The 15,524-nt window shown below is 43.5% G+C and overlaps 1 protein-coding gene and 1 pseudogene across 2 annotated transcripts in view; one reads left to right on the forward strand and one right to left on the reverse strand.

The window, feature by feature from the left end:
• Positions 1–15,524, reverse strand: part of LOC108118347 (poly [ADP-ribose] polymerase-like) — a 172,339-nt gene that overhangs the window by 148,887 nt on the left and 7,928 nt on the right. The window lies entirely within an intron of this gene.
• Positions 6,768–13,564, forward strand: LOC108118116 (annotated as a pseudogene).

Raw genomic sequence — 15,524 nt, forward strand, 5'->3', positions numbered from 1 at the left:
CATTTCAAACGAAAGATATACATTCCGAGCATATATTTCAAATATAAAATTATAAGTTTTAACTTAAATAATAGATAATTTTCTCAAAAACACAAAAAAAGTGCTTTTTACGCACAAAAATTATTTGAACACTTCTCATTCTTCAGTTCTATTTCTGGATTCAACGGTAATCCGCAATTCTTTCTTTAAATGTACTTCGGAGCAAGCTTCTGTGTGCTATTCTCAACGTTTTTTAGTTAGTTTCGCTGCGTTTATTTATGTAATTGGCGCTTTGGGAATTTCCAATAGAAAAATGAATATTTTAAAATTGTGTATAGGGTCGGAAAAGCTTCCTTCGACCTGTTATATACTTTTCAACGAATCTAATATACCCTTTTACTCTACGAGTAACGGTTATAACAAGGAGAAACGCTATAGGAGAGAAACCCCCACTAAAAAAACCCTTTACCTTTTTTATAAAATTTAAAAAAAATAAAATTTAAATTAAAATTTTAAAAACCCCAATATTGGAAGAAAAAAAAAAAAAAAAAATTATTAATTTTTAAAACCCCCCAAAACAAGCCCTTTAAAAAAAAAATTTAAAAAAAAAAAAAAAAAAAAAAAAATATTTATTTTTTATACTTAAAAAAAAAACAAAATACAAAAGGGAAAAAAAAAAAAAAGGGGAAAAAGAATAATAAAATAAAACAAAAAAAAAGAAAATAAGTTAACTGAGTAGCTAACCGGACGGAGGCGATGACCGAATGTCCGAAGCCCAGCTGGTCGGTCAAAGCGCTGACGCGGCTTTTGGCCGTATGCTCGTGCATAGCCGGCAAACACAGCATATTTGCGTGGCCGCTATGAGTTTCGTTTTTGTCAACTCTAATTTTAGTTCGCATACGCCCACACTAGAAAAGTATCGCTAAGAAAATAATCGATGTTTAAGGCCGGCCACACTGTATGTCGCCATCTTTCTTTTCTTCGCTTCCGTTCGCTTCATGCGGTACGAATAAAGAACACAAGTTCTATAGTATTGAAGAACGCCGGCAACCGCCGTTAAATATCTCTTATTATTTTGCACTGACTGAGTCTCTAGGCCAGCAGGCGAAGGGGGCAGTTACCTCCCAACATAAGTCAACCTAATCAGCAATTGTGAAGGCACAGCTATCCGGCTCTGACTGCAGCAAGGGATCCCCGATCTCCACATACGAGTACCAAGTCAAGGCCCCCTCCTCCCCCGCACTACCGAGCGGGCTTCAGCAGGTGCGACCAGCGGTACACAAATTCCTCCCGCGTTTACGGGAGGTAATTACAAGCAGCAGCTTCCAGCGGCCTACCCTCACGTGTGAGTGCGAACGCATTCCCCCGCACCCAAGGGGGGCAACCACTAGCTGCTGGCTGCCAATTGACTATAACGGGCGCTCCCCAAAAGCGACCGCTTCCCCCGCGCCCACAAGCGGGCATCTATAAGAAGACCACCCTAGACAGTGCGGCCACCGAGGACCACCTCAGGCCGCGCCCATCAACCAGATTAATTCATCTCTAAGAAGACCACCCTAAATAGTGTGGCCGCTGAGGACCACCTCAGGCCGCGCCCATCAACCAAATTAATTCATCTCTAAGAAGACCACCCTAGACAGTGCGACCATCGAGGACCACCTCAGGCCGCGCGCACAAATATATTAATTGGCGCTCAACGATAAAAACCCAACGGTTTCGCTTAGATAACTTTACATTCTTGGAGGAAAAATTTTTATCTTTGAGGAAGAAACCACAGTACATAAAATGTAAGTGCACCCCATTCAAATATTTTCTAACCAGTCTGCAGAGTAGAACTGATTAATAAAAAATAATACGAGAGTAAAGCGACTCCGAGCCCGATAAAATTCGGGATTTGGTTAACAAAAATGAAATATGTAAAATATTACGTTAAATTCATTAATTTTTCTTATTTGGAATATTTTGGCTATGAGTCGAGGCTATGTGTCAGTCTTATTTACCCTATATCTCTTATAATTTTCAATATTGTAATTTTTGTACATTCAACACTACACTAATTTTTATGCAAGGGCACAGGTATCTACTACCCTTAAAATTAACTAGGTGAATTATACGAGCTCTCATTTTGGCGGCTCTGTGTCCCCGTTTTCTAATCCTTTTATGTGCGTATATGAGCTCGCCATTTTCTAAGTATAGAAGCGTTAAGCAATACGCTAGCGATTCAGGGTCAGATAGTGAAGAACTCCTTCGAGCTTCCACTCCAAAAAACACGCGCGGAAACTCCCCAGCGGGCAAAACGGTAGACATCATGGATCCTGAACAGCTTAGATTAGTAGTGCAGGCGGCTATTGACAACGCCCTGGCCGGACAGGCCGCCGCGAATTTACAAAGAGAACAAGAGTTGAGACAAGTAATCGATACATTAACCAGCCAAGTGGCGGAATTGCGCGCTGCGACGCCCCGAAGTTCGGCCCCAGCGTCAGAAATTAAGGTTTATGCAGCCATAGAAATTAATGACACAGTTCAATGCAGCGAGCCCCTGGACGCTGTCAAGTGCCTACCCGAGTTTGCGGGGGCACAGGAGGCATATGTTTCGTGGAGGCAAGCCGCCACCGCAGCCTACCACATATTTAGACGACACAATGGTAGTTCACGCCATTATCAGGCAGTGATTATCATAAGAAGTAAAATAAGAGGCCCTGCTGACGCAGTGTTGTCATCCTTTGGCACAATTTTAAATTTTGACGCGATCATAGACCGTCTGGATTTCACTTACAGTGACAAACGGCAGATCCACGTAATTGAACAGGAGATGGGCACACTCAGACAGGGAAGCCTTACACTCCTGCAATATTACGATGAGGTTGAGAAAAAACTCACCTTACTCACAAATAAAGCCACGATGTCGTATGAGACATCGGCGGCAAGAATTCTGTGTAATAAATTCCGGGACGATGCGCTCCGCGTATTTATTTCGGGCCTTAGACGCAGCCTATCTGATGTCCTCTTCTCGGCAAAGCCGAGGGACATGCCGACTGCATTGGCATTAGCGCAAGAAGTGGAATCAAACCACGAAAGGTACACGTTCGCAACATCGTTTGCAAAGAGTCTAGAGGATAGGGACCGTAAGACGAGTCCAAAGGAGCAAAAGCGCCAGCAGGATAGAAATTTTTCCCAGACAGACCCCCAGTTTGGTATTAATAAAAATCCCCATTATACCAAACAAGTTAAAGCGCAGGTACATTCTGACCCGCACAATAACAAATGGCAGAATAGACCGGAGCCGATGGAAGTCGACCCCTCTGCAAAAGTTGGCATTCCTGCCCAAGCTCCACCCTATCAGAATAGGAGACCGGCAACGTCTGAGCGCACAGGCGCTCCTAGAAAACAGCAAAGGGTAAACCACGTCACCCAAAGCTCAGATCAGGAAGGGAAATCTTACGCCAACACTGCGTCCAACGCAGTAGCAGAGATCAACGATCATGCTATTTGCGAATACGATTCAGACGTAGTCCATTTTTTAGAGGAAAATCCCTGCTGCCCGTCATCAGACGAAGAGTAGCGGGGATAAATATGAAATTGCTTGTTGACACGGGCGCCTCGAAAAATTTCATCCGACCGTTTGAAGGATTGAAATGCGTCCCGGTAGAAAGCCCCTTCGAAATTCACTCAATTCACGGCAACACCACAATCACGAAGAAATGCTTCGTGTCACTTTTTGATTTGAAGGCCACCTTCTTCATCTTACCCGACTTATCTTCCTTTGATGCAATTGTAGGCCTCGACCTTCTTAAACAGGCGGGAGCATCACTTTGCCTGGCCTCCGGCCACATCAAATGGGGCAACAAAGAGGAGAAAATTGATTTCCACCCGTGCCCTGATGTCAATTTCACCGAAGTGGATTGCTCAGATGCACCACCTTTGGTCAGAAAGAAATTTTTAACAATGCTCCGCGACAGGAAAAAAGCCTTTGCGGACCCCAACGAGGCTTTACCTTACAACACATCGGTGGTAGCCACCATCAGAACTGTTGATGAGGAGCCCATTTATGCCAAGCTCTACCCATACCCAATGGGCGCAGCCGATTTCGTTAATGGCGAGATTCAAGAACTGCTAAAAAATGGCATAATCCAGAAGTCAAGATCCCCCTACAATAACCCGATATGGGTTGTAGACAAAAAGGGCACCGACGAAACGGGCGGCCGTAAAATGCGACTCGTATTGGACTTTCGCAAATTGAACGAAAGAACAATACCTGATCGTTATCCAATGCCAAATATCTCTATGATACTAGGGAATTTAGGCAGAGCGAAATACTTCACAACGCTCGATTTAAAATCTGGCTACCACCAAATAACGCTGGCAGAACGCGACCGTGAAAAGACTTCCTTTTCCGTAAATGGAGGAAAGTACGAGTTTCGCAGAATGCCATTTGGACTAAAAAATGCTGCCAGCATTTTCCAAAGAACGATAGACGACATACTGCGAGAGCAGATTGGCAAATTTTGCTATGTCTATGTTGATGATGTTATCGTCTTTTCAGAGGACGAAAACTCCCACATCCGGCACGTAGATTGGGTTCTCAAGAGCCTACACGATGCAAATATGAGGGTATCAACAGAGAAGTCAAAATTCTTCAAGAAAAGCGTTAGCTTCTTAGGGTTTATAGTCACCAATAACGGGGCTACCACAGACCCAGAAAAAATAAAAGCCATTCAGGAATTCCCAGAGCCTAAGAACATATTCGAGGTCAGATCATTCCTTGGCTTGGCCAGCTATTATAGATGCTTCATAAAAGATTTTGCATCCATAGCTCGGCCCATCACAGATCTTTTGAAAGGGGAACTTGGAAGTGTCAGTCGACACAGATCCAGGAACATCCAGGTGCAGTTCAGCGAGCCCCAACGGCTGGCTTTCCAAAAACTGCGTAACATTCTGGCGTCTGAGGATGTCATCCTCAGATACCCCGACTACCAGAAGGCATTTGATCTAACGACAGATGCCTCAGCGTACGGCATTGGCGCAGTGCTATCCCAAGAAGGGAGACCCATAACAATGATCTCTAGGACCTTAAAGGACAGGGAAGTTAATTACGCTACCAATGAAAGGGAGCTATTAGCCATAGTTTGGGCATTGGCCAAATTACGCCACTATTTATATGCAGTAAAAGATATAAATATCTTTACTGACCACCAACCGTTGACCTTCGCAGTATCGGAATCCAATCCGAATGCGAAAATCAAGAGGTGGAAAGCCCGCATCGACGAGTCCGGCGCTAAAATTTTTTACAAGCCCGGCAAAGATAACCTTGTCGCAGATGCCCTCTCAAGACAGCAACTTAACGTTCTGGGAGAGGAAGAAGCTTTTTCAAGTGCGGCCACGATTCACAGTGAGCTGTCACTGACCCACACAATTGAAGCAACGGATAAGCCCTTAAATTGCTTCCAAAACCAGATAACTCTGGAGGAGGCACGCTTTCCGCAAAAACGCAGCTTTGTCCTCTTTGGAAACAAGAGACGGCATGCGATCAGCTTCTCCTGCAAAGAGTCATTACTCAATGAGCTCGCAGATTTGATTGTTCCTAAGGGCGTAAACGCCATCCATTGCGATTTGCACACACTCGCAATGATACAGGACCAACTGGTACGCCAATTTCCAGCCACAAAATTTTGGTATTGTAAAAATCGTGTAACGGACATTTTTGCAATCCCGGAGAGACGAGAAATTCTGTCCACTGAACACAACAGGGCTCACAGGTCGGCCCAAGAAAATGTAAAGCAGGTACTCTCCGAGTACTACTTCCCGAAAATGGCCAAGTTAGCTAGCGAAATCGTCGCTAACTGTAAAACATGTGCTAAAGCTAAATATGACAGGCATCCCAAAAAGCAGGAGCTTGGAGAAACACCAATCCCGTCCCAGGTTGGGGAAATATTACACATAGACATCTTCTCAACGGATAAAAAATATTTTCTTACATCCATTGACAAATTCTCAAAATTTGCGATGGTCCAGCCTATCCCCTCTAGAACCATAGAGGACATTAAACCAGCACTACTACAACTCTTGAATGTTTTCCCGAAAGCCAAGGTCATATATTGTGACAACGAACCATCGTTGAATTCGCATACCATTTTGTCCATGCTGGAAAACCATTTCGGCGTGAGCATCTCGAATGCACCGCCCCTCCACAGTGTCTCAAACGGACAAGTGGAACGTTTCCACAGCACTCTAGTAGAGCTTGCTAGATGCCTTAAAATTGATAAAGGCATCAGTGACACAGTCGAACTAATCTTGCTGGCCACAGCCAGATACAATAAATCTATCCATTCGGTCATCGACAAGAGGCCAGCCGACGTAATTCAAACACAGTCGGATGAACCCCAGTATGAGATTCAGGATAAGATAAAGATCGCCCAGGACAAGCTCAGGAACAGGGAAAATGCTGCCCGACAGAACAGGGTGTTCGAAGTTGGTGAAAAAGTCCTGGTAAAATCCAACAGGCGTCTAGGCAACAAACTCTCGCCATTGTGTGAAGAGAAGATTGTGGAAGCGGACATGGGGACCACAGTCCTCATCAAGGGGAGGGTGGTCCATAAAGACAACATCAAATAGGAAAAAAATTTTTTACCTTCTCTTTTGCCTTTTTACCATTTGGCACAAATGTTACTAGCTTTAAGCATAGCTGATAAATATTTTTTAAGGTTAAGTTAATATCCGTTGGTGGTGGGCAACCTTGTCATGAACAAAAATATAGGTCCAAAATCATCCCAATCCTCTTCTCCTTATCCATGGCGTCGGCGCACATCACCGACTACTCACAAGCCAAGTACATCCCCATTATTGACGGTCGAATACTAGTGTGGGAGGAATTCGCGTTCGTTAGACATTCAGCGAACCTTTCAGAATACAGGCGCGTAGTAAAAGAAACAGAAAGTATGAGCGATATGTTCCCCCAGTCGCACATGAAAAAACTTTTGGATGTGGACACAGCTCACCTTCGCGACCTGCTCGACTCGTTAGGCGTGCACCACAGGGTATCCAGGAGTTTAGACTTTTTAGGATCGATGTTAAAAGTCGTAGCAGGAACTCCGGATGCCGGGGATTTAGAAAAAATTAAATTCACAGAAACACAATTAATAAATTCGAACAATAGACAAATAGAAATAAATACCAGAATACAAAGTCAAATTAATGAATTAACGTCAACTGTAAACCAAATCCTGAAAGTGGCAAAGAGTTCACAAGTGGACACTGGCCATCTATATGAAACATTGCTCTCCAGAAACAGAATGCTAACAATGGAACTCCAAAATTTAATGATGGTAATTCCGCTTGCTAAAGTAAACATAGTCAGCCCAAACATATTAGATCACGCAGACCTAGAAAGTATTTGGATGGAGGAGCCCACCGACACTCCTATAAAAGATATTTTGTCCGTAGCGTCCGTGAAAATTCTCCAGTCTGATAACATATTGCGCTTCATTATTAAATTCCCAAAAATTAAGTTAATGCTTAGGTTAGTGGATAATATAATAGCAGAATGCAATGGGGAAGTGTATGCGATCCAGAATTGCTCCACAACACCAGGAGTAATTTTCTGCCGACTATCATCGAAGACCACATGCGCCCGAGGACTCCATGCAGGTGAAGTTGCGCACTGCGAAACCCAACCAAGCGATTTACATCCAATCACTTATGTCGACGAGGGAATTATAATCATCAATGATCAATCAGCGCAGGTACGAGTAGACAACGGAACAAGCGTCTGGATACACGGGACGCATCTCGTCACCTTTAGTGAGCGCGTCACAGTAAACGAAACCCTGGTTTTGAACCAAAACTCCGCCCAGAAGAGGACTCCGGGGGTGGCAAGCTCACCCTCACTGAACGTCACCATCAGTCAAAATATTCTGAGCCTCCCCTACCTTCACCGCTTGAGTGAAAGTAACCTGGAATACATTCAGAAGTTCGGAAGTAAAATCAACACCAACCAGACACACATGGTAGCGATTATTACAGGAATAATATGTTGCGCATTGATTTGTGTCGGCCTAACCTACGTGCGACTCACCGGTGCCAGAAGATCTGCGGTCCAACTAAGAAGGGTGATCGCTGAAATAGGGTCGGCCGAGGGCGGCCTCAATCTTGAGGGGGGAGTAGTTAACTGAGTAGCTAACCGGACGGAGGCGATGACCAAATGTCCGAAGCCCAGCTGCGGTCAAAAGCGCTGACGCGGCTTTTGGCCGTATGCTCGTGCATAGCCGGCAAACACAGCATATTTGCGTGGCCGCTATGAGTTTCATTTTTGTCAACTCTAATTTTAGTTCGCATACGCCCACACTAGAAAAGTATCGCTAAGAAAATAATCGATGTTTAAGGCCGGCCACACTGTATGTCGCCATCTTTCTTTTCTTCGCTTCCGTTCGCTTCATGCGGTACGAATAAAGAACACAAGTTCTATAGTATTGAAGAACGCCGGCAACCGCCGTTAAATATCTCTTATTATTTTGCACTGACTGAGTCTCTAGGCCAGCAGGCGAAGGGGGCAGTTACCTCCCAACATAAGTCAACCTAATCAGCAATTGTGAAGGCACAGCTATCCGGCTCTGACTGCAGCAAGGGATCCCCGATCTCCACATACGAGTACCAAGTCAAGGCCCCCTCCTCCCCCGCACTACCGAGCGGGCTTCAGCAGGTGCGACCAGCGGTACACAAATTCCTCCCGCGTTTACGGGAGGTAATTACAAGCAGCAGCTTCCAGCGGCCTACCCTCACGTGTGAGTGCGAACGCATTCCCCCGCACCCAAGGGGGGCAACCACTAGCTGCTGGCTGCCAATTGACTATAACGGGCGCTCCCCAAAAGCGACCGCTTCCCCCGCGCCCACAAGCGGGCATCTATAAGAAGACCACCCTAGACAGTGCGGCCACCGAGGACCACCTCAGGCCGCGCCCATCAACCAGATTAATTCATCTCTAAGAAGACCACCCTAAATAGTGTGGCCGCTGAGGACCACCTCAGGCCGCGCCCATCAACCAAATTAATTCATCTCTAAGAAGACCACCCTAGACAGTGCGACCATCGAGGACCACCTCAGGCCGCGCGCACAAATATATTAATTTACATACTGAATTTCAACTTTCTAGCTCATATAATTTTCGCATTTTTGGTTTTTCGGGTTTTGTGGGCCTTAGAGTGGGCGTGGCTCCATAGGAAAAAAACAATTCGCAAAAGAGGCATCATAAAAACCTACATGCTTAATAGTGACCGAGATATCAGCTTTTCTAAAAAAATGAGTCACATTAAGTTTTTGGTAGGACACGACACAAAATTGAATATGACACACCAGAAAATGTAATAACTATATAAAAAGGGTATTATCCACCAAATATTACGGTAGGAATTCATTGTACATTAGAGGACTTTTATCACATTCAATTACCCTTAAAAAATAATTTTACTAACAAATTTCTTTTTACGAGAATCTTGCTTCAAGACAGAAAACGATGAAGATAAAGCCATAATAATAGAAGAAACAAACAGTCGAGGGGCTAAATGAAAACTATTAACAAATCAATATGTTATATAATTGGCCAAACTTATTTAAAAAATTTAAAGAATATATCAAAAATTGTGACATTTGTAATGAAAATAAATATAACAGGTACCCAATAAAAATTCCAATCGGGGAAGCCCCTATTCCAACTAAAGAAGGCGAAAATTTACATATAGATATATACTACGCGCAAAATTTAAGATTTATTACTTGTATAGATGCGTATTCAAAATACCTTGTTGTATAAGTAATTCAAAGTAAGTTACACAGTGAAATTAAGGTAATGGAACTACTTCAACAATTTCCCCAAGAAAAAGTAATTATGACCGATAAGGAACCTAGTTTTACCTCGGCCCAATTTAAATCATTAGCACAAAGGCGTGGAATTACTTTGCATTACGCAGACCCAAGGCATAGTACTTCAAACTGACAAGTTGAAAGGGCACACTCGACATTATTAAAAAATGTAGTTTAAAGTCAATCCGAACTCCCTAGCTCTTGTAGTTACCGAGATTTGGCCTACCGCATTTTGTTGGCATCCGAGTAGGCGTTCCCAGATGGCCAGAGAGAACTTTCCCATACTTATATTTGTAAACTTAATCGACAGTGGAAAATGCCAGAGTAAACTTTCCCAGACTTATTTTGTAAACTCAGACAGATTGCAGTCCTTACATTTTTCCCACACTGCAAGACCGAAAACAGAAGAGTCTTGTTACCAGACTCTATCTAGACTAAACAATTATAATATTATAATTTTCCACAGCCGATCAAGGCCAGAAATGGAGTCCTGTTACGGACATTCAGTAAGAGTAAATCTTGCATTCAAGAGAAGTAAACTTGAAAGTTCTCTCAGAGAACATACAAACATCATTACAGTGCTGACGTTCGGCAAAAAAGAGGAAACTTAGTAACCGTAGTACGTGAACCGATTAAACACCGAAGAATCGGTAATACCCTATCAATACCATCACTTCGACTTTTGCTTAGGGGAGGAATCCAATTCTCCAGTGGAGAATCTGGGACAGGTGGTGTTCGGCGAGCGAATCCGCCCAGGCCCCTATAAAATTAAATTCCTGAAAAATCAGCAATGTGCGAAGGCCTGTGCCAAAACATACAAGAGTGATGATCCAGTTGATAACCGCAAGATGATGGTCCTTAAAGAGGGCATCAGTTTGAATTATCAACACCACTGGATTGTGGACAACATGCCGGTGACCTGGTGGTATCCACTGGAGAATGGCAAACAATACTGCGGAATTGGAGTCCCAATGGGGTGTCTTGTTCGCAGTGATGGCGATGGCTCAACCCCGCATACAACCAGCCGATGCATTATTATCCCTTCAATCATGTGGATCTGGAGATAACGTATCATAGCGGTCAATCGGAGGATTGGGGAATCCAATTCGGAAACAGTGGACGCATTATCTCTGTAAAGTGTCACCTAAATCGATCAAGCACCCTGATCCAGATAATATCAACTGCTTGAGCACCGAACCGCTGGCAATTAGTGATAACTCGTTGAAGGCTGGAGAGCAACTTACCATAGTGTATATGGTGTGAAATTTGTGAAAAACGATTCGATCAATTGGTCGTTCCGTTGGGATTACATCTTGGAATCCATGCCACACACAAATATCCAATGGTTTTCCATTCTAAACTCCCTGGTGATTGTTCTCTTTTTGAGTGGCATGGTGGCCATGATTATGCTGCGTACTCTGCACAAAGATATTGCCCGCTATAATCACATGGATAGCGGCGAGGATGCACAGGAAGAGTTCGGCTGGAAGCTTGTCCATGGAGATGTTTTTAGACCGCCGCGCAAAGGTATGCTGCTGTCAGTGTTCCTTGGTTCCGGTGCACAGGTTCTGGTGATGGCCATATCACCTTAGCCTTTGCGTGCTTGGGTTTCCTGTCCCCAGCAAATCGCGGCGCCTTGATGACCTTTTCCATGGTCCTCTTTGTTTTATTGGGAACTACAGCTGGTTACGTGTCTGCGCGTATTTAAAAGAGTTTCGGTGGTCTGAAATGGAAGAGTAATGTCATCCCAACCTCGATCGTTCGCCGTGGTGTGGTCTTCTCACTCTTCTTCGTAATGAACCTGGTGCTTTGGGGAGAAAGTAGCTCTGCAGCTGTGCCATTTAGCACGCTGATTGCCCTACTTGCTCTTTGGTTTGGCGTCTCAGTGCCACTGAACTTTGTTGGAGCTTACTTTGGGTTCCGCAAACGCGCTCTGGAGCATCCAGTCAGTACCAACCAGATTCCTCGCCAGATACCCGACAAATCGATCTACACTCAGCCTATTCCTGGCATTGTCATGGGTGGCGTTCTGCTCTTTGGCTGCATCTTTATTCAGTTGTTCTTTATCCTGAGCTCGCTGCCATCCAGCCAGATATACTATATGTTTGGCTTTCTGTTCCTTGTCTTTGTCATCCTGGTTATCACTTGCTCGGAGACAACCATTCTGCTGTGCTACTCACTGGTGGTGGCGCTCCTTCTTAACGTCTGGATTCACTGCTGTCTATCTCTTCATTTCCTGCTGACATTACTTTGTGACAAAGCTCTCGATTAAGGACAGTGCCTCGACGTTCCTGTAATTCGGCTACACGGCTATAATGGTATTCCTGGTATTCTTCGCGTGCCTCTGGTTCATACGCAAGATCTACAGTGTGATTAAGGTGGATTAAACATCAAAAATCAAGAAGAAGGGAGCTCGTGCGAATATATTTTTGTATGTGTAGCCACAAATTTACATTTAAGCGTAATGTGTGTGTGATATCTGCGCTGTGCGCCCAGCACAGACAGTTTTCTGTTAATTATAATTATGATTACATATATTTGTATCAGGCAAGAACCGTGGAGAAACGAAGCACGCAATAATCTTTAAGCAGTAAACAGTGGAACAGTTGGAGTTGAAAAAGTGACTTAAAGCAGCAGCTTTTGTATAGTTCACCGTTCTGTTAATTCTTAGACGTAAAGTTTAGCAATGTCCATTTCCCAGCTTTAACAACGATTCCAAAAAAAAAAAAGAAAACGAGGAAATCTGAAAGCCCGGTGAATACACATAAGAAATAAATCATGTTTTAAGTGACTTAATAAGAATACATTTTTTATACCCTTGCAGAGGGTATTATAATTTTGATCAGAAGTTTGTAGCGCAGTGAAGGAGACGTTTCCAACCCCATAAAGTATAGCCATGTCCGTCTGTTTTAAAAGTGTCTATATCGTATAGCTCTCTGAATGTATTTTAATTCCTGTTGCTATTTTAGTCACAGCTCACCTGACCACGCTACCCAACCAGAATGACATCGCAATTGACCTGGTCACGGAGGAAGAGATAGAGTCCGAAATTTCGAGCGTAAGAAACAACAAATCTCCCGGCGCTGACGGTATTGAGGCACTGGAGTTAAAGCTCCCACCACCAGGCTGCATTAACCTTCTGGTGCAGATCTTTAATGTATGCCTTAAAATCGGACCCTTTTCATCAGCCTGGAAGCTTGCTGAAGTAATAGTAATTCCCAAGCCGGGCAAACCTGAAGCCAATCTTGCCTCCTGCCGTCCAATAACTTTACTGGCAATTCTCTCAAAAGTACGTGAAAGATTATTTTTGCGCAGAGTGTTGCCAATACTGGACGAGGCTGGTTTGTTCCCTGGTCACCATTTTGGTTTCAGGCGCTCTCACTCTACTCCGGAGCAATGCCACCGCTTGGTTGAGACTATACTTAAGGCAGAAAAGGAATACTGCTGTGCCGTCATTCTGGACGTTAAGCAGGCATTCGACAGAGTTTGGCACCCAGGACTCCTGCAGAAAATAAAGAGAAGCCTGCCTCATCCACAATACGCCTCCCTCCGGTCCTAGCTGAGAGACAGGAAATTTCGGGTTAGGTGCGGAGACGCCAAGTCGGAGATGAAACCCATTCGCGCAGGAGTCCCACAAGGCAATACTATACACGCTGTACTCTGCCAACATGCCTGTTTTGACGGGGAATGGATTCCTGGTAGCTACGTACGCGGGCGACACAGCAAACTACTTTTTCGTTACGGAATGGTGATTGTCCTCCCGTCAGCCTTGGAGGTAGTATAATCCCTAATGGCCCCACCCCCAAATACCTGAGCATGACGCTGGACAGGAGGCTCACCTGGAAAACACACATCCAGTGGAAGCGGTCCCAAGTCGTGGAAAGGCTAAGGCAGCTCCAATGTCTGACCGGGAGGCGCTCCACGCTGAAGCTATGAGTCAAGCTTCTAATATACAAGGCCATCGTGAAGCCAATCTGGACCTACGGTATTCAGCTTTGGGGCCCAGCAAGCGCAACAAACGCAAAGAAAATTCATACAACACAAAATAAAGCTCCAAGGGCAATTTATGGAGCACACCCTTTTCACGATAACAACACGATCCATGACCAACTCGGAATCTCTTGAGTTAGAAGCAAAATTTCTCGCTTTAGCAACAACTACGTGACCAATAATAATGTTAAAATTTAATTATTGTCCTCGTTGTTTCGACAGATCTTAAGTATAATGCTATGCAATCGTTAAAAAAAAAAAAAAAATTTTTCAAATTTTCATTCGTGAAATCTGAAAGGGAATTAAAACTTCGGCTTGCCGAAGTTAGCTTCTGTCCTCGTTTTTATTTATAATCCTTACGCGAACAATTTTATTTTATACATTCAGTTCCAGGATCAATGAATAGGTCAATGAATAATCCATAATTAATTTGTTTTGTTCGTGAAATAATAATCCGTAATTTTAAATTTATAAATTAATAAATTAGAACGAAACATATATGATAAAATAAAGAAAATTCAATTCAAAATATATTTGCTGATGAAGGCTTTCTTTTAGAGATTTCATTTTGTGTTGTCTGATCGGTCGATTTGGGTGAATTAAAGTGGCTACAAAAACAAGAGAAAACGCTATAGTCGACTGTCGCGACTATAAGATACCAGATACTGTTTTACACAATTTTAAAATATTCATTTTGCTAGTGGAAATTACCCAAGCGCCACCTATTGTCGGAGGAAGCATGTCGAGTAACTGATAGTGAAGTCACTGCCCATGTGAGGCATTATTACCTAAATTTCTTCATTAGTAGCGAAATAATGTTCCGAATTGAAAATTTTTCGGTAAATCGATAGATTTTAACAGAAACAAGTTATACAACGTCAAACGAAGTCATCTATAATATTATTATAGACGCCACATTGTTCCGCGGTTTGTAGGCGTTAGAGTGGGCGTGGCCGGATAAAAACTCGTAAGAAGATGCAGTGGCAACCCTAAAATACGTATTCTTAAGCGTAACTTTCTAGCTCTTTTAGTTCGCATTCGCATTTGGGGCATCATACAAATCTACATGCTTAATCCGAACTTTCTATCACCTATATTTACCAAGATATAAGGTTTTCTTGAAAACGCGAAAACCGTCTTTTGAGCTTCGTGGGCGTATGGATGGGTGTGGCCAGATAATATTACCACAAAAAGATGCGCTGGCATCCACAGTTTATACATACTGAATTTCAACTTTCTAGCTCTAATAGTTCCCGAGATTTTAGCGATTTTAGTTTTTCGCGATTTGTGGGCGTTAGAGTGGGCTTGGCAGGATGCTGAAATAAACTTGCGCTGTCCCGGGACCACAAGAATCTTCATGCTTAATCTCAACTTTGTATCTGCTATAGTTCCTGAGATCTCAGCGTTCATACGGACGGACGGACGGACAGACGGACATGGCTCAATCGACTTCGCTATTGATCCTGATCAAGAATATATACTTTATAGAGCCGGAAACGCTTCCATCTATCTGTTACATACTTTTCAACGAATCTAGTTCACCCTTTTACTCTACGAGTAACGGGTATAACAATCAGAATAATAGTCGAAATCGCTTGTTTCAGATATGCGTCGCGGAGATTATTGGTATACCTCGTGTGTTTTGAAAATAAAAAATATCTGTACTTAACAGGGCCGGTCACGTCTCCAACTTATATTTATAC

The sequence above is a fragment of the Drosophila eugracilis genome, unplaced genomic scaffold (assembly GCF_018153835.1).
Source record: "Drosophila eugracilis isolate 14026-0451.02 unplaced genomic scaffold, ASM1815383v1 contig_2029, whole genome shotgun sequence".
Taxonomy (NCBI): Eukaryota; Metazoa; Arthropoda; class Insecta; order Diptera; family Drosophilidae; genus Drosophila; species Drosophila eugracilis.